The sequence below is a fragment of the Salvelinus alpinus genome, chromosome 7 (genome assembly GCF_045679555.1).
Source record: "Salvelinus alpinus chromosome 7, SLU_Salpinus.1, whole genome shotgun sequence".
Lineage (NCBI taxonomy): Eukaryota > Metazoa > Chordata > Actinopteri > Salmoniformes > Salmonidae > Salvelinus > Salvelinus alpinus.
In genome coordinates this window covers 8,217,104-8,237,632 of record NC_092092.1, presented here as the reverse complement: position 1 = coordinate 8,237,632, position 20,529 = coordinate 8,217,104, and the positions used below count along the sequence as shown (strand labels likewise).

Sequence of the window (20,529 nt, the reverse complement as noted above, 5' to 3'; positions counted from 1 at the left end):
AGTACATCGAAAAAAACAAAAGAAAACTGCTAGACAGAATAGGAGACCAAACAAGCAGCAAACAAAGAAGAAAGGATTCTGAAAAAGTAAAAATTTGTCATAAAATTATACAGTTTTCTTAGCTAGCTAAGTTGTTTACCTGTTGCTAGGCAGTTGCTAAGGACTCTCCTGAAAAGAAGCTAGCTAGCTAACAAGGAGTGTCTAGTTGACAGAAGAGAAGAAGGGACAAAGTGGGACAAAATAAGGACAGAAGAAAAGGGAAAGGGGACATCAAGGTGAAGCAGTCCTCTAAAGACATAAAAGACAATTAAACAAGAAACAACACTTCTATTGCAACATCAGCCAACATTACCAGCGTTGCTATGGAAGTTGTTTACCCACCAGACATCAAAACAGAGAAAGCTAAGAAAAGTTTCAAAGGTTTGTTGATGGGACAGAACCATGAATGCCTGTTTGCAGATCTTACCAGTTGCAAAACAAGAGCAAATTTAATTTTTAATACCAAACGAGGGCACATATGGAAAAGGGTTATTTGCAACCATTTCCCTTTTTCAAAAAAGAGAGGCATCAGCAAAGGATGTCAGATCAGCATTTTTGAAGAAGCTGACCATAGCAACACATATCAAACAGTAAACGTATATAATAATGGAACTGTATTGATACAAGGCAATGATTCAAGCCTCCAGGCTTTTGAGAATAGGTTTACTACCCTAAAAGCAGAAGCTGAAATCATCTCAGAAACTGAGGAAAAAGTCAAGGAGGGAGATGACGGTGAAAAGCAGGCCCCAGCGGTCTCTGTGACCCAGCAAGAAGCCCTCAGTGTCCCTCTACCTACCTCACCTGCAGCAGACAGAGCCAAGGACATGCCTACAACACCAAGAACACCTGCTATGCAACGTTTCCACAACACCCTCTCTCTAGTTGAAGCAGAGGTCATAGAACTCCGAGAGAACATGCTTCAAGAGGAGGACACTGTCCAGAAACTTAAAGAAGAGATGAAACAGTTCAAGGAGGAGAGCAGAGCATCTATTGCTAAACTAGAAAGCAATGGACAAACTGAGTCAGACAAATGATGACCTCAGAGACCATCTGAGCACAACAAGAAAGCAGCTAGAGCAGAGAGAGAGGTACATTGACCTCCTCAACCAGCAGCGAGTCATTATGTCCTCTGCATCTGGAGAACATGTCCACCAGCTTGGCATAACACAAGCAGAACCCGAGACCAGCATGGCCTCCACCACACAGCCTGATGACACTGCACCAGCCTACCAGTCTGCTCCAGCCCAGGTCAGCCAACCAGCCTCTCAGTCTGCTCCAGCACAGGTCAGAATACCAGTCTCCCAGTCTGCTCCAGCACAGGTCAGAATACCAGTCTCCCAGTCTGCTCCAGCACAGTGTGCTCCAGCCCAGGTCAACCTACCAGCCTCTCAGTCTGCCTCTCAGTCTGCTCCAACACAGTGTGCTCCAGCCAAGGTCAGAATACCATCCTCCCAGTCTGCTCCAGCACAGTGTGCTCCAGCACAAGTCAACCTACCAGCCTCTCAGTCTGCTCCAGCCCAGGTCAGCCAACCAGCCTCTCAGTCTGCTCCAGCCCAGGTCAGCCAACCAGCCTCTCAGTCTGCTCCAACACAGTGTGCTCCAGCCAAGGTCAGAATACCATCCTCCCAGTCTGCTCCAGCCAGACAGTCACCCACAACTGCAATCCTTATTGATTCAAATGGGAAGTTCTTAGTCCAGGAAAGATTATTCCCTAGACACCAGGTGTATAAGTTCTGGTGTCCTACAACTGACAGTGCAATGCAGCTACTCAGTCAGACCAGGATTGACACCCTCGACAACATCATCATCCACACTGGCACAAACGACCTTCATGCCAAAGGTGAAGATGTATCTGGGGCAGTGAGAAGAGTGGCAGAACGGGCACAGGCTGTGTTCCCAACAACCAATATAGTTGTGTCCACCCTCCTACCAAGAAAAGACTTCCCAGGACAGTTGATCGACAAAATAAATCAACAGATCACTGTGGACTGTGCCTCACTACTCAACGTCAGAACGGCTCACCACCCCACTCTGACATGTCAACACTTATACGATGATGTACATCTTGATCAGGACAGTGTCAGAACCTTTGCCAAGGACCTAAAAGATGCAACACTTGGCAGGGACCCACACACCCATCACCCCAGCAACAGAGGTCCCCCGCCCCACCTTCTGAAACAACAGTACCTCCACCATCCCCAGGAGAAAAGAGCCAGACACGGCTTATTACAGCACAGCTCTACTAGACCAGGCCCAACACAACACAGATTTACGAGACCAGGGCCTTCACAACACAGCTCTACTAGACCAGGCCCATCACAACACAGATTTACGAGACCAGACCCGCATCAGGACAACACGACTAGACCAGGCCCAACACAACACAGCTCTACTAGACCAGGCCCATCACAACACAGCTCTACTAGACCAGGCCCATCACAACACAGATTTACGAGACCAGACCCGTCTCAGGACAGCACGACTAGACCCGGCCCATCACAACACAGCTCTACTAGACCAGGGCCTTCACAACACAGCTCTACTAGACCAGGCCCATCACAACACAGCTCTACTGGACCAGGCCCATCACAACACAGCTCTACTGGACCAGGCCCATCAGAACACAGCTCTACTGGACCAGGCCCATCACAACACATCTCTACTAGACCTGGCCCATCACAACACATCTCTACTAGACCTGGCCCATCACAACACAGCTCTACTGGACCTGGCCCGTCACAACACATCTCTACTGGACCTGGCCCATCACAACACAGCTCTGACCACTACTCCAGGGTCGGACAGAACACTGTCCTTCAGAGAAGTACACCACATGATGCAGTCCACACCATGTATCATTCAGATCATCAGCCTACATATGCTGAGGTAACCTCTGGCAAAAGACACCTAGAACAATCAGAGATAGGAGAGGTGCGCCAACTACTGCAACTAATATGCAGACTACTGGGCTAGACGGGCACGCACACACACGCACGCGCACACACACACACACAGGGTTGCAGATTGCATTGTACTTATTTTTTATGCAGTCTTATTCCATTCTTATTCATTTGTTTACAACTATTCTTAATTTTTTATTGGCACCGGTATAATAATAATATTTATATATAATGGTGTATGTATGTATGTATGTATGTATGTATGTATGTATGTATGTATGTATGTATGTATGTATGTATGTATGTATGTATGTGTGTGTGTGTGTGTGTGTGTGTGTGTGTGTGTGTGTGTGTGTGTGTGTGTGTGTGTGTGTGTGTGTGTGTATGTATATGTATATATATATGTATGTATATGTATATATATATATACAGTGGGGAGAACAAGTATTTGATACACTGACGATTTTGCAGGTTTTCCTACTTACAAAGCATGTAGAGGTCTGTAATTTTTATCATAGGTACACTTCAACTGTGAGAGAAGGAATCTAAAACAAAAATCCAGAAAATCACATTGTATGATTTTTAAGTAATTAATTTGCATTTTATTGCATGACATAAGTATTTGATACATCAGAAAAGCAGAACATAATATTTGGTACAGAAACCTTAGTTTGTAATTACAGAGATCATACGTTTCCTGTAGTTCTTGACCAGGTTTGCACACACTGCAGCAGGGATTTTGGCCCACTCCTCCATACAGACCTTCTCCAGATCCTTCAGGTTTCGGGGCTGTCGCTGGGCAATACGGACTTTCGGCTCCCTCCAAAGATTTTCTATTGGGTTCAGGTCTGGAGACTGGCTAGGCCACTCCAGGACCTTGAGATGCTTCTTACGGAGCCACTCCTTAGTTGCCCTGGCTGTGTGTTTCGGGTCGTTGTCATGCTGGAAGACCCAGCCACGACCCATCTTCAATGCTCTTACTGAGGGAAGGAGGTTGTTGGTCAAGATCTCGCGATACATGGCCCCGTCCATCCTCCCCTCAATACGGTGCAGTCGTCCTGTCCCCTTTGCAGAAAAGCATCCCCAAAGAATGATGTTTCCACCTCCATGCTTCACGGTTGGGATGGTGTTCTTGGGGTTGTACTCATCCTTCTATTCCTCCAAACACGGCGAGTGGAGTTTAGAGCAAAAATCTCTATTTTTGTCTCATCAGACCACATGACCTTCTCCCATTTCTCCTCTGGATCATCCAGATGGTCATTGGCAAACTTCAGACGGGCCTGGACATGCGCTGGCTTGAGCAGGGGGACCTTGCGTGCGCTGCAGGATTTTAATCCATGACGGCGTAGTGTGTTACTAATGGTTTTCTTTGAGACTGTGGTCCCAGCTCTCTTCAGGTCATTGACCAGGTCCTGCCGTGTAGTTCTGGGCTGATCCCTCACATTCCTCATGATCATTGATGCCCCACGAGGTGAGATCTTGCATGGAGCCCCAGACCGAGGGTGATTGACCGTCATCTTGAACTTCTTCCATTTTCTAATAATTGTGCCAACAGTTGTTGCCTTCTCACCAAGCTGCTTGCCTATTGTCCTGTAGCCCATCCCAGCCTTGTACAGGTCTACAATTTATCCCTGATGTCCTTACACAGCTCTCTGGTCTTGGCCATTGTGGAGAGGTTGGAGTCTGTTTGATTGTGTGTGTGGACAGGTGTCTTTTATACAGGTAACGAGTTCAAACAGGTGCAGTTAATACAGGTAATGAGTGGAGAACAGGAGGGCTTCTTAAAGAAAAACTAACAGGTCTGTGAGAGCCGGAATTCTTACTGGTTGGTAGGTGATCAAATACTTATGTCATGCAATAAAATGCAAATTAATTACTTAAAAATCATACAATGTGATTTTCTGGATTTTTGTTTTAGATTCCGTCTCTCACAGTTGAAGTGTACCTATGATAAAAATGACAGACCTCTACATGCTTTGTAAGTAGGAAAACCTGCAAAATCGGCAGTGTATCAAATACTTGTTCTCCCCACTGTATATATTATTTTGTATTGTTTTCAATGTACTTTACTCAAACCAGTGAATATCACTTATTATAAATGAGATCATTAACTATCAGCTCTTGGAATATCCAGGGACTTTACTCTTCACATTTTGGTTATAAAACAACAAATCCAGAATTTATTAAAAACATCCAGGGACAGGACATCATAATCCTACTGGAAACATGGTGTCGTGGAGACATAGATACTCAGTGTCCCTCAGGGTATAGAGAAAGCTTACTACCATCAATCAAACATAAAAATGTTAAACGGGGCCGAGACTCAGGTGGAATCATCATTTGGCATAAGCAGGACTTGGCACTGAATGAAATGAAAAAAGGTACCAGTCACATTTGGCTAAAACTTAACAAAGGTACAATCTATTGTGACAATGATGTGTACATATGTGCAGCTTATGCTCCTCCTTCAGATTCACCATATTATGATGATCAGTTTTTTGACAATCTCCATACAGAAATCATTACATTTCAGGCAGAGGGTAAAGTGCTTCTTTGTGGAGATTTCAATGCAAGAACAGGTTCTGAGCCTGACTACACTGATGCGGGAGGTAACCACCACATATTTGGTCACCCCTCCTTGTACAGCAGCCCTATTATAAATAATAGAAACAGTCCTGACCAAATACTGAACAAAAATGGGAAGGAGTTAGTGCATCTCTGTCGAGCCTTAGGCCTGTACATGCTTAATGGTAGAATCAGAGGGGACTCTTTAGGTCAGTTTACTTACTGCTCAGCTCTTGGGACAAGTGTAGTCGATTATGCCATCACGGACATTGACCCCTCCTCCATTAGTGCATTCACTGTCAGACCACAGACACCATTGTCAGATCACAGTCAGATCAACGTGTTCTTGAAGAAATTAACCGGCAATATTCATTCAAAAAAACTGCCCAATAAACTATTCAACATAAACCAATCATACAGATGGGCTCCAAACAGTGCAGAGAGATTCATTGAAACATTGAACTCAAAAGAAATGATGAACTCTATACAGTTTTTCAATAACTCACAATACCAAAACAATAAAGATGGTGTCAATTCGGCTACTCTAAACATCAACTGCATATTCCAAAAAGCAGCATCGAAAGCAAATTTGAGAAAACCAAAGAAATGCAACATCAGAAACAAAAAACAAAATGTTTCTGACAAATGGTTTGATAATGAATGTAAAACAATTAGAAAACACCTAAGACAAATGTCAAACAAAAAACATAAGCAGCAAAACAACCCAGAGCTACGATATGAATACTTTGAAACTCTGAAACAGTATAAACATACACTGAAACGCAAGAAACTGAATTATACCAACAAGACACTTGATGAAATTGAAAACGCAATTGACCAAAATCAGTTCTGGGACATGTGGAACAATTTAAGCACAACAAAGCCACAAGAATTAGCCATACAAGATGTAGGAATTTGGAAAACTTATTTTGATAATCTATACAAAAACATCCCACAAAAAGACTTAAAACAGAACCAATTAGAAATTAAAGAAAAATTGAACATCCTTGAATCAGTCATTAAAAATAACCAAAATCCATTAGATTACCCAATAACCCAACAAGAACTAAATGAAAAGCTCAAATCTATTAAATCAAAGAAGGCTTGTGGTCTAGACAACATCAGAAATGAAATGCTGAAAAACAGCACACCTGAGTTGCAAAATGCTGTGCTTAAATTGTTCAACATGGTTTTAACTTCTGGCTGCTTCCCTGATGTCTGGAACCAGGGGCTCATCTCCCCTATCCACAAAAGTGGAGACAAATCAGACCCCAATAATTACAGGGGAATTTGTGTAAACAGTAACTTGGGAAAGGTTTTCTGTAGCATTTTGAATTCAAGAATCCAAACCTTTCTTCAAGAAAAAAATGTAATAACTAAATGTCAAATTGGCTTTCTCCCTAACCATCGCACTACTGACCATATATACACCTTACACACACTAATTAATAAACACGTCCACCAAAAAAAAGAGGGCAAAATCTTTGCTTGCTTTATTGACTTTAAAAAAGCATTTGATTCTATTTGGCACGAAGGGCTATTCTACAAAATTCTACAAAGTGGGCTTGGTGGTAAGGTGTATGACTTAATAAAATGTATGTACACAGAAAACAAGTGTGCAATAAAAATCAAAAACCAAAGAACAGAATTCTTTTCACAATGTCGAGGTGTGAGACAAGGCTGTAGTTTGAGTCCAAATCTTTTCAACATTTATATCAATGAATTAGCAGACATGTTGGACCATTCTCCAGCCCCAGGACTCACACTATTTGACACAGAGGTGAAATACCTGCTATATGCTGATGACTTGGTACTTCTATCACCAACCAAAGAAGGTCTTCAACAGAACATTAATATTCTAGAGCAATATTGCCATAATTGGGCCCTGGCAGTAAATTTCCCAAAAACTAAAATCATGATTTTCCAAAAACAAAACAGATGTCAGAAACACAAATATAAATTCACCCTGAACAACACCATCATTGAACACACAAAAAATTACACCTACCTTGGTCTGACCATATCTGCATCGGGAAACTTTAATATGGCAGTGAATGCACTCAAAGAAAAAGCCCGCAGAGCATTGTATGCAATAAAAATGAAATTATTCAAAATCAACATCCCAATTAGAATTTGGACCAAAATATTTGACAGTGTAATCCTACCAATAGCTCTTTACGGAAGTGAGGTTTGGGGGCCACTCAATAAACTGGACTTTAAAATGTGGGACAAACATCCAATTGAAACCCTACATGCAGAATTCTGTCGGAAAATCCTACAAGTCCAGAGAAATACACCAACTAATGCATGTAGGGCAGAATTGGGCCGCTTTCCAGTAATAATGAAAATACAGAAAAGATCATTAAAATTTTGGCTACATCTAAATTCAAGTCCAAATTCGAGTCTGCAATTTAAAGCACTTCAAACCCAAGAGCTGAGCCCAGAAACGAGCCCTCTCAGTCAGCTGGTGTTGGACCTAACCAACCAAGCTGACACCAGCACTGCTTCAAAAGAAAGAATTCCAATAAACAAAATCATGAACCAATCAAAGGACTCATATATACAACATTGGAAAAACGAAACCAAATCCCAAAGCCGACTAAATTGCTATCTGACCCTAAACAGAGAATATGAATTGGCTGAATATCTCTACTCTGTCAGAGATTCGAAGCAGAGACAGATCCTTACCAAGTACAGGCTGAGTGACCACCGATTGGCAATAGAAACCGGCAGACATAAAAAGACATGGCTACCCAAAGAGGAGCGTGTATGTGGTCACTGCACGACAGGGGAGGTAGAAACAGAGATGCACTTTCTCCTTTACTGTGATAAATATTCCTCACCAAGAGATTCATTATTCACAGAAATGACTACATTTATTCCAAATTTTAACTTATTAAACCCAGAGGAAAAACTAAAAATACTCATGGGCGAAGGAGCAATGGCTCCTCTTGCAGCCAAATATATATTTGCCTGCCATAGCCTGAGGGACACTGAATAATAACATCTGCATAGTAAGCAGTAACTTACTTATTATGACTGTTATTGTTTTTACTGTTATTGTTATTAGTATTATTATTGTTGTTTATCATTCCAAATAGTAATGGTATGGGTGGTAATGGTAATGATAGCAGTTTAATGATGGTGGTGGTGGTAGTGGTGCATTACACCATACATAACATTCGACTATTGACTGTTACCATTTTATTGTTACTATTTTTATATTTAATTTTGTATTATTATTTACTGCCATTCTATATTATTATTTGTCATTGTTTTAATTGTATTACAATGTATATTGTATACATTGTTGCTTTGGCAATATTGACACAATGTTTTTCATGCCAATAAAGCAGCTTGAATTTGAATTTGAATTTGAGAGAGAGAGAGAGAGAGAGAGAGAGAGAGAGAGAGAGAGAGAGAGAGAGAGAGAGAGAGAGAGAGAGAGAGAGAGAGAGAGAGAGAGAGAGAGAGAGAGAGAGAGAGAGAGAGAGAGAGAGAGAGAGAGAGAGAGCAGCCTTCAGATTCAGATCATGTTGATGAATAGGACTAGAACAGCCATACCAAGTCATAAAAAGATGCAAGAATTTTCCATGTCTCCCCTCTCCTACCTCTCAGCTTTGTGTTTCAAGGGTACAGGTGTGTGAAAAGAAGAAACAAGAAGGATGAGGGACCAGAGGAAGAGAGGAAGAAATAATAATGTCAGTGTGTATGATTGAGTGGAAGTTTGGATAAACATCTAATTTTGCAGTGAGACTGAGAGCATCTACTCCCTCTATCCTATCCCCTCCTTTCGCTTGTCCTCTCTGCTCCCCTTCTCCTCTCCCCATCACTCTCTCCTTTCCTCTTCTCCTACCCCCTCTCCTTTCCTACACCCTCTCTCCTCTCCTCCAGGGGTTATAGTGACAGCAGAGAACACATCTGAGTTGAAAGCATGAGAGTGAAGGAGATGTTTGCATTTTAATGCTGAGATATTCAAATCTCTCTCTCTCTCTCTCTCTCTCTCTCTCTCTCTCTCTCTCTCTCTATCTCTCTCTCTCTCATGGAGAAGTAATACGATGCTGGGTTTAATAGGAGAAGAGGAGAGGGAGGAGAGGTAGGGGGATGTGGGGAGGTCCCCCTCTCCTTGGGGGCGCAATCACCTTGCAGCTTTTTATTCTTTTTCTTTCTCTCTGGGAAAAAAGGGTGGATGAAACATAGCGAGACACCATTGACACTGTGTGAATAGCAGGGAATGAAGGGTGTTGTCCTGTTGGGTTGTTGGGAGACTACCTTGATGTGCCCCACCCTATTTCCTTTATAGTAGACTACTCTTGACTAGGACCCTAAAAGTAGTGCACTATACAGATAATAGGCAGCCATTTGGGACTCAAGCCATGTCTAACCACGTGACTGGTCTTAGTCAGAGCCAGGGGAAGTTGATCAAATGATAGAAGCACCTTTTTTCCTCTCTCTCTCTCTCTCTCTCTCTCTCTCTCTCTCTCTCTCTCTCTGTCTGTCTGTCTGTCTGTCTGTCTGTCTGTCTGTCTGTCTGTCTGTCTGTCTGTCTGTCTGTCTGTCTGTCTGTCTGTCTGTCTGTCTGTCTCCTCCTTTCCCTGTACCTCTCTCTATGTCTCCTCCTCCTGCCCTCTCCACCTATCTTGCTCTCCCCCTCCACATTCCCCAACTCCCACTTCCCCCCTTTCTCTGTCCCCACTGTGTAAATGACAGAGTGTTTATGACCCCTACTCTTTAAACACACCAATATGCTGGGGGCCAATATCAGTCACATGCTGAGTCTAATATCAGCCACATGCCGGGGGCCAATATCAGCTACATATCAGCCACAATATCAGCCACATGCTGGGGCCAATATCAACCACATATCAGCCACAATATCAGCCACATGCTGGGGCCAATATCAGCCACATATCAGCCACATGTTGGGGGCAATATCAGCCACATATCAGCCACAATATCAGCTAGTATTACTGTAAAGCAGCGATCCACAACTGGTGGTTCGAGATCCACATTTGAGTCGTGAGGAGAGAGGTGGTGAGGAGAGAGGTGGTGAGGAGAGAGGTGGTGAGGAGAAAGGTGGTGAGGAGAGAGCTGGTGAGGAGAGAGCTGGTGAGGAGAGAGCTGGTGAGGAGAGAGCTGGTGAGGAGAGAGGTGGTGAGGAGAGAGGTGGTGAGGAGAGAGGTGGTGAGGAGAGAGGTGGTGAGGAGAGAGGTGGTGAGGAGAGAAGTGGTGAGGAGAAAAGTGGTGAGGAGAGAGGTGGTGAGGAGAGAAGTGGTGAGGAGAGAAGTGGTGAGGAGAGAGGTGGTGAGGAGAAAGGTGGTGAGGAGAGAGCTGGTGAGGATAGAGGTGCTGGGGAGAAAGATGGTGAGGATAAAGGATGGTGAGGATGGTGAGGATCTCTGCTGGCTGGATGGGTGATTGTGTCTCAGTGTAGACACAGAGAGCTCTCCCCCCTCCCTCCCTCTCTCTCTCTCTGCTGGCTGGATGGGTGCTTGTGTCTCAGTGTAGACACAGAGAGCTCTCCATCAGCAGTAGTCCTGACCTTGTCTGTGTCTACTCTGACCTAGGAAGAAATACAGCGCAGATAATATCGCTGGCAGAGCAATACACATACACACACACGCGCACACTCCGCACAACGGACTTACTAACAGCAAATTGATTCTGCAGCACCAAATTCCCATGGACAGGAGAGGAAGAGGAAGAGGAAGAGGAAAGGAGAGGAGAGGGAGAGGTTTATTATTCCCTGTAGAGGCAGTGATCTGATTCAGTCTGTAGTGTAGACAGTGTGTGTGTGTGTGTGTGTGTGTGTGTGTGTGTGTGTGTGTGTGTGTGTGTGTGTGTGTGTGTGTGTGTGTGTGTGTGTGTGTGTGTGTGTGTGTGTGTGTGTGTGTGTGTGTGTGTGTGTGTGTGTGTGTGTGTGTGTGTGTGTTCATTCGTTCGTTAGTTCGTACGTGCGTTAAACGTCTGCTGTCACTGGGCTGATAGTGTCTCTAATCTCCTCTGATAACAGGAGACACAGGCTGCAGAGAGACCGTGACATTGATAGTGTCTCTAATCTCCTCTGATAACAGGAGACACAGGCTGCAGAGAGACCGTGACATTGATAGTGTCTCTAATCTCCTCTGATAACAGGAGACACAGGCTGCAGAGAGACTGTGACATTGATAGTGTCTCTAATCTCCTCTGATAACAGGAGACACAGGCTGCAGAGAGACCGTGACATTGATAGTGTCTCTAATCTCCTCTGATAACAGGAGACACAGGCTGCAGAGAGACCGTGACATTGATAGTGTCTCTAATCTCCTCTGATAACAGGAGACACAGGCTGCAGAGAGACCGTGACATTGATAGTGTCTCTAATCTCCTCTGATATCAGGGGACACAGGCTGCAGAGAGACCGTGACATTGATACTGTCTCTAATCTCCTCTGATATCAGGGGACACAGGCTGCAGAGAGACCGTGACATTGACTGCGGCCAGAATGCACACGTAGACCGTGTGTGTTTTTGAGACAAAGAATTGTAGTTTAGTGATTGCGTGTGTCTGTATGTGTGTGTGTGTATGTGTGTGTGTGAGAGTATATGTTTGTCCCATAAATGTAAGTTTGCAACAACGTTGAAATTTTACTTTTGAGAAACATGATTAAACGTCTAATTCTGACGCGAGACTGTGAGAGCTGGTTGGTAAAAAATCACGTGTTTTTGGAACAATTGACATGATGATGTCAATTTTCACAAGTGACAATCAAGAGCTGCACTGTGAAGAGATTACTGTGTCACGCCTGCTCCCGCTCCCTCAACCCGACGCTCGAGGGCGCCAGGCTACCCGTCATCATATGCGTTTGTTACCATCATAACACGCAGCTGCGCTCATTGGACTCACCTGGACTCCCTCACTTTGTTGATTTGTCCCTGCATATGTGTCTGCTCCTCTGTGTTGTTCCCTGTAGTTGCATCGTTTGTCGTGTTTATGTCCAGACACTTCTTGTTCCGTTGCATGTCCGTCTATATTAAATGGTTCACTCCCTGTACCTGCTTCTCATCTCCTGCGCTGGGCCTTACATACTGTGCATTTTACAGTAGCTTAATGGCCGCTGGTTTACAGTAAGTTCATGTTTAATTTGTAATAACCTACTGTCAACTATTTTGTTGAAAGTGGGTTATTATTAAATTCACAGTAACTTACTGTAGCTAATCCATCACACTCACTGACCTGATGTTCAGGTAAGAAAGTCACTATTACAATGACGTGGTGGCTAGATATAGATCAAATATTGTAGTATATAGTAGTACTTTTTTGTAGTACCTTTACCAAGGCTGCAGAACTGACAGCTCTGTGTTTATAAACAGAATACAACAGAGTACATTAACAGGGATGACATTAACATTAACATTAACAGGGATGACATTAACATTAACAGGGCTGACGTTAACATTAACATTAACAGGGATGACATTAACATTAACAGGGCTGACGTTAACATTAAAATTAACAGTGATAACATTAACATTAACAGGGATGACGTTAACATTAATATTAACAGGGATGACGTTAACTTTAACAGGGCTGACGTTAACATTAACATTAACAGGGCTGACGTTAACATTAACATTAACAGGGATGACGTTAACATTAACATTATTAGGGATGACGTTAACATTAACAGGGATGACAGGATGACGTTAACATTAACATTAACAGGGATGACGTTAACATTAACATTAACAGGGATGACGTTAACATTAACATTAACAGGGATGACGTTAACATTAACATTAACAGGGATGACATTAACATTAACATTAACAGGGATGACGTTAACATTAACAGGGCTGACGTTAACATTAACATTAACAGGGATGACATTCCCTGCCAACAGAAGAGTCAGTGAAGGCAAGGTAGGTTACTGGCAAGGATTGCTAGTGGCAGCAAGTGTCCTGTAGATTATGTTTTGCCAGTAATTTAAAGTACATTTTCCCCCCAAAAATGTAAAACATTTGACTCATTTAGCAGAAACTCCTATCCAGAGCAACTAATGTGAGTGGATTCATTTTAATAGTTATAATACTGAAAATAACTTACTAAGTAGTGAAGGGAAACCAAGGCTTTCGGAAGGCTTTGGCACTTTCATCACATTGTGCCGGAAAATGGTTCAGTACTCAGAGATTCATTATCTGTTCACAATCCACATTAGTGACATCAGCTGGTCAGCAACAAATAGCAGTGTGTGATTATCAGATATATATATATTTATATTTTTTTTAAAACATCTCCACTGTTTTCATCAAAACTCAGCGGTAAGTCGTTCTCTTTAGTAACCAATACTCAGTTGGAATACCAGGTTAACATCATGCCTCCCTGTTTTGCCTTCAAGTTGACTATTTTAAAAAAACTGAATCCATGGCCTTATTTACGGTGCTTAAGACAGAAACTTACACTTTACTAAATAAATAAAAAGTATTTAAACAACAGTGCAGAAAGTGGTTTCACATTAAACAATTTTCTAAAATAGTGTGTTTTCAACAGGAGTCGACCTCATACCCTCCTTTCCCTGACTGACTGCTCCCTACTCCACCTGCTAAGCTACCGGTCAGGTGAAACCACATGTGCAGAATCCTAACTATATAAGTACGGTGTCCAGTAGAGGTCGGTGTTTGAAAGCACCGGAACCACGGCAGAATCAGTTGGATCTGGCAGTTGGCAGTTTGAAAAGCATGTGATTAAAAGAATCTTCGGACATCATTGATGATGTACTTCTGATAAAGTGAAACACGCATCTGCACACTGCTTCAAAGGTCTGCTGGTTTATTATTGATGCATAAAATGCTATCCTTTGTTACAATGCTATCCTTTGTTACAATGCTATCCTTTGTTGCCATGCTATCCTTTATTACAATGCTATCCTTTGTTGCCATGCTATCCTTTGTTGCCATGATATCCTTTGTCACAATGCTATCCTTTGTTGCCATGCTATCCTTTGTTACAATGCTATCCTTTGTTGCCATGCTATCCTTTGTTACAATGCTATCCTTTGTTGCCATGCTATCCTTTGTTACAATGCTATCCTTTGTTGCCATGCTATCCTTTGTTGCCATGCTATCCTTTGTTGCCATGCTATCCTTTTGTTGCCATGCTATCCTTTGTTGCCATGCTATCCTTTGATGCCACTGACATCCATTTTTTTTTTACTTTTCCACCTTCTCTCCTTTTCCCTTCTGTCAAAAAACAACCAGTTCTAGAATGAATAGCAACTATTGACTGTTACTGTTGACATCCTGCTATGAACACAGCAGCTCTGTTTCTGTGAATCATTACAGCAGGTGGTGAACTAAAAGTTTTCAACCAACCCCCATAACCTTTTGTTTATGCTGCCACACTGCTAACTAAGGCTGTTAGCTGTTACGGGTTCAACGCCCACACTTTTAACTACATTTTTGTTCGGAGAGGAAACTTGGGATTGTTCTGTGCAGTGGTGTAAAGTACTTAAGTAAAACTACTTTTAAAGTACAATTTAAGTCGTTTTTTGGGTGTCTGTACTTTACTTTACTATTCATATTTTACTTTTACTATGAAAATAATGTACTTTTTACTCCAAACATTTTCCCTGACATCAAAAAGTACTCGTTACATTTTGAATGCTTAGCAGGACAGGAAAATTGTCTAATTCACGAACTTATCAAGAGAACATCCCTGGTCATCCCTACTGCCTCTGATCTGGAGGACTCACTAAACACACATGCTTTGTTTGTAAATTATGTCTGAGTGTTGGAGTGTGCCCCTGGCTATCCGTAAATAAAAAACAAACAAGGAAATGGTGCCGTCTGGTTTGCTTAATATAAAGAATTAGAAAATATTTGTACTTTTGATACTTATGTATATTTAAAACCAAATACTTTTAGACTTTTACTCAAGTAGGATTTTACAGGGTGACTTTCACTTTTACTTTAGTCATTCTCTATTAAGATATCTTTACTTTTACTCAAGTATGAGAATTGGGTACTTTTTCAACACTGCTTCTTCTCTGTGTAGGAACAGCTGATGCACTTCAGAGATCGTAGTGACGTCAGAGATATAACACAAGCGGGTTGAGTTAGGATCTTCTGACAAACCACAGCTCTACAGGACCAGGTTGGCTTTGATGACCTCACAAACACACATCAGCAGAACTGATACGTTTGGGAACAACACTTAGTTCTAAAATGGCTGTTTTCTTGTGAGAGAAAAAAATGTCTCCAGCTATGTAACATATGGTATATTTAACCTATATTTAACCAGGTAGGCTAGTTGAGAACAAGTTCTCATTTACAACTGTGACCTGGCCAAGATAAAACTAAGCAGTGCGACACAAACAACAACAGAGTTACACATGGAAGAAACAAGCGTGCAGTAGGTAACACAATAGAAAAAAAATAATTATATATACAGTGTGTGCAAATGGCGTGAGGAGGTAAGGCAAAAAATAGGCCATAGTAGTGAAGTAATTACAATTTAGCAAGTTAACACTGGAGTGATAGATGGGCAGATGGTGATGCACTACAAAATAGTGCACTACATTAGGGAATAAGGTGTCATTTAGGACCACTGAATGCAATATATTCTGTCTGTATTCAGTGCCAGTCTCTGACAGTGAGAGTGTTTTCTGTGCAATAGTCTCTCTCTCTCTCTCTCTCTCTCTCTCTCTCTCTCTCTCTCTCTCTCTCTCTCTCTCTCTCTCTCTCTCTCTCTCTCTCGACACAAACAAACACAGATTCCAGAGTTGAGATGGTTGTCGTTGTCTACTTAACTGTAGAAACAATATTGTCAAATTACAGTGCACCTGAAGCAAATGAGGGTTAGGTGTCTTGCTCTGACTGTCCTTTGTGTACCCTCTCAGTATCCCACATTATGTCAGATGGACTCTCAATAACTCTAAATGCCTCTTAGTGGCTGATACAATGCAATATTATTGAATGCTTAAAACGTAATAGTACATTTTGGCCTTTGTCCAGCAGTACAGGTAACCTGAGAGAAAACCCTTTTTAGTGATTTATGAGTTTCAATTGGATAGAAAGAGAGGAACACTGGGTGGACCCATACACTACACACACCACACACCACACACACTCCTCAGAGATTCAAAACTGATTATAAATGTGTTCATTTCTATGTTCTACCCTGAGGGTAGGCTAAATCTAATGAGGGAACGTATTCGTTTTCAAGGTGAACAAAATAATAAAACAGAGCATCAGAAACATGTTGAATGTTGAAAAATAAATGACTTGGAGAACTGTTTGAAATTCCAGACCGGCAACACTGTAGCATGACTTCTTTCTGACACTTTGCACAGTTAATAAAGCTGCAATGTAACGTTTCCTTACAAAAGCAAAAAATAGCAAAGTGTTTTTGGGATACTAAGTTACAACAGTCATTCAGGTATCAAACTCCCAAACTCCCGGCCTGCAAAATGAGTGACACCGTTCACTCAAAATGACACAACAGTAATATCACCACTGCCTCGTTGGATACACCCTCTCAAACATTGGAGAGTGAATTCAGATCACCCGCAGTGGAAAAAAACACATAGTCATGTTGGAGTACTCACAGTGAGGGTAAAGAGGAGAGGTGGAGTACTCACAGTGAAGGTAAAGAGGAGAGGTGGAGTACTCACAGTGAAGGTAAAGAGGAGAGGTGGAGTACTCACAGTGAAGGTAAAGAGGAGAGGTGGAGTACTCACAGTGAGGGTAAAGAGGAGAGGTGGAGTACTCACAGTGAAGGTAAAGAGGAGAGATGGAGTACTCACAGTGAGGGTAAAGAGGAGAGGTGGAGTACTCACAGTGAGGGTAAAGAGGAGAGGTGGAGTACTCACAGTGAAGGTAAAGAGGAGAGGTGGAGTACTCACAGTGAGGGTAAAGAGGAGAGGTGGAGTACTCACAGTGAGGGTAAAGAGGAGAGGTGGGGTACTCACAGTGAGGGTAAAGAGGAGAGGTGGAGTACTCACAGTGAAGGTAAAGAGGACAGGTGGAGTACTCACAGTGAGGGTAAAGAGGAGAGGTGGAGTACTCACAGTGAGGGTAAAGAGGACACGTAGAGTACTCACAGTGAGGGTAACGAGGAGAGGTGGAGTACTCACAGTGAGGGTAAAGACGAGAGGTGGAGTATTCACAGTGAGGGTAAAGAGGAGAGGTGGAGTATTCACAGTGAGGGTAAAGAGGAGAGGTGGAGTACTCACAGTGAGTGTAAAGAGGAGAGGTGGAGTACTCACTGTGAGTACTCCACCTCTCCTCTTTACACTCACTGTGAGTACTCTACTCTACCCTCACAGTGAGGGTAAAGAGGACAGGTGGAGTACTCACAGTGAGGGTAAAGAGGAGAGGTGGTGTACTCACAGTGAGGGTAAAGAGGACAGGTGGAGTACTCACAGTGAGGGTAAAGAGGAGAGGTGGAGTACTCACAGTGAGGGTAAAGAGGAGAGGTGGAGTACTCACAGTGAGGGTAAAGAGGAGAGGTGGAGTACTCACAGTGAGGGTAAAGAGGACAGGTTGAGTACTCACAGTGAAGGTAAAGAGGACAGGTGGAGTACTCACAGTGAAGGTAAAGAGGACAGGTGGAGTACTCACAGTGAGGGTAAAGAGGAGAGGTGGAGTACTCACAGTGAGGGTAAAGAGGAGAGGTGGAGTACTCACAGTGAGGGTAAAGAGGAGAGGTGGAGTACTCACAGTGAGGGTAGTGAGGGTAAAGAGGAGAGGTGGAGTACTCACAGTGAGGGTAAAGAGGAGAGACGGAGTACTCACAGTGAGGGTAAAAAGGAGAGGTGGAGTACTCACAGTGAGGGTAAAGAGGAGAGGTGGAGTACTCACAGTGAGTGTAAAGAGGAGAGGTGGAGTACTCACAGTGAGTGTAAAGAGGAGAGGTGGAGTACTCACAGTGAGTGTAAAGAGGAAAGGTGGAGTACTCACAGTGAGGGTGAAGTCAGAAGGCTGTTGTAGATCTTTACTCCTGTGAACCTGCAGACACACAAAGAGAAACAGAAAACCAGTGTGATAAGAAACGAAAGAGTAGGAAAAGGGCAAAGGTCAGGTAGCATGGGTGAGGGGAGAGGGGGCTGCCAAGTCACGCACTTATACATCCATATCTGAGGATGTCGGGAGATGTGCACAAGCATCTGTTTCTGATTTCGAAGGTTGCTAGTTCAAATCCACTGATAGAAAGTAGTTTTTTATCATTCTTGTTTTAAGCCTATCCCAAACCCTATCCCAAACCCTAACCCTATCCCAAACCCTAACCCTAACCCTATCCCAAACCCTATCCCTAACCCTAACCCTATCCCAAACCCTAACCCTATCCCAAACCCTAACCCTATCCCAAACCCTATCCCTAACCCTATCCCAAACCCTAACCCTATCCCAAACCCTAACCCTATCCCAAACCCTAACCCTAACCCTAACCCTAACCCTAACCCTAACCCTATCCCAAACCCTATCCCTAACCCTAACCCTATCCCTAACCCAAACCCTATCCCAAACCCTATCCCAAACCCTATCCCAAACCCTATCCCTAACCCTAACCCTAACCCTAACCCTAACCCTATCCCACACCCTAACCCTAACCCTAACCCTAACCCTAACCCTATCCCAAACCCTAACCCTATCCCAAACCCTAACCCTAACCCTAACCCTAACCCTAACCCTAACCCTATCCCAAACCCTATCCCTAACCCTAACCCTATCCCTAACCCAAACCCTATCCCAAACCCTATCCCAAACCCTATCCCTAACCCTAACCCTAACCCTAACCCTATCCCAAACCCTAACCCTAACCCTAACCCTATCCCAAACCCTAACCCTATCCCAAACCCTAACCCTATCCCAAACCCTAACCCTAACCCTAACCCTAACCCTATCCCAAACCCTAACCCTATCCCAAACCCTAACCCTAACCCTAACCCTAACCCTAACCCTAACCCTAACCTTAATGCCTAAACTTAATCTTCAACACAAATTTGACATTTGGAACATTCTTTGAAATATGACGTTTGAGAAACATGGATGAATCTTTCATTCTGATGTGTGTGTGTGTGTGTGTGTGTGTGTGTGTGTGTGTGTGTGTGTGTGTGTGTGTGTGTGTGTGTGTGTGTGTGTGTGTGTGTGTGTGTGTGTGTGTGTGTGAAATACACAGACACACTCGTGGAGAGCCGAGGAAGGAAGAGAGGAATAGAGGTCCACTGTCATCTCTCTTTCTGCCTCTGTTTGAACAGTGTATACCCCTCTTCTCTCCTCCTCTCCATCCCTCTCTCCTCCCTGCTATGGCATAAACCCCTGTTAACAGGATGTAGTTTGGCTTCAACACTTCATAATAACCCTGTGAGCCTGTCTCTCTGGCCCACTACCAGGGAATAAAGACACAGGTTTCTGTCCCAAAAGGCACCCAGGTTTACTTGACAGTGCACTACATGGTTATTTGGGACGCAGTGGGAATAAAGACACACCTTCCACTCTGCTGTCTGCTCACTCTAACACTCTCTACCTCTCTCTCTCCCTCCTTCTCCATTCATTTCTCTCTCTCTCTCCCTCCATAGTGTTATACTTGCTTTCTTTATGTGTGCACGTGTGTGTGTCCTCTCTGTCCTTTTAGGTGGTGTGTGATGTGTGTGTGATGTGTGATGTGTGATGTGTGATGTGTGTGTGTGTCCTCTCTGTCCGGTTAGGTGGTGTGTGATGTGTGTGTGATGTGTGTGTGTGTTGTGTGTTGTGTGTGTGTGTGATGTGTGTGTGTGATGTGTGTGTGTGTGTGTGTCCTCTCTGTCCGGTTAGGTGGTGTGTGATGTGTGTGTGATGTGTGTGTGTGTTGTGTGTTGTGTGTGTGTGTGATGTGTGTGTGTGATGTGTGTGTGTGTGTGTGTCCTCTCTTTCCGGTTAGGTGGTGTGTGTGATGTGTGTGTGATGTTTGATGCGTATGATGTGTGTGTCCTCTCTTTCCGGTTAGGTGGTGTGTGTGATGTGTGTGTGATGTTTGATGCGTGTGATGTGTGTGATCACTCCATCTC

General features: G+C 43.3%; 1 protein-coding gene across 3 annotated transcripts in view; it reads right to left on the bottom strand.

The window, feature by feature from the left end:
* Window positions 1-20,529, bottom strand: part of LOC139580384 (RNA binding protein fox-1 homolog 3-like) — a 995,419-nt gene that overhangs the window by 635,225 nt on the left and 339,665 nt on the right. For all 3 annotated transcript variants that reach the window (XM_071409008.1, XM_071409009.1, XM_071409011.1), the window contains exon 3: window positions 18,443-18,490. The gene's annotated coding sequence lies outside the window, so the exon portion shown is untranslated. The remainder of the gene's footprint in view (window positions 1-18,442; window positions 18,491-20,529) is intronic.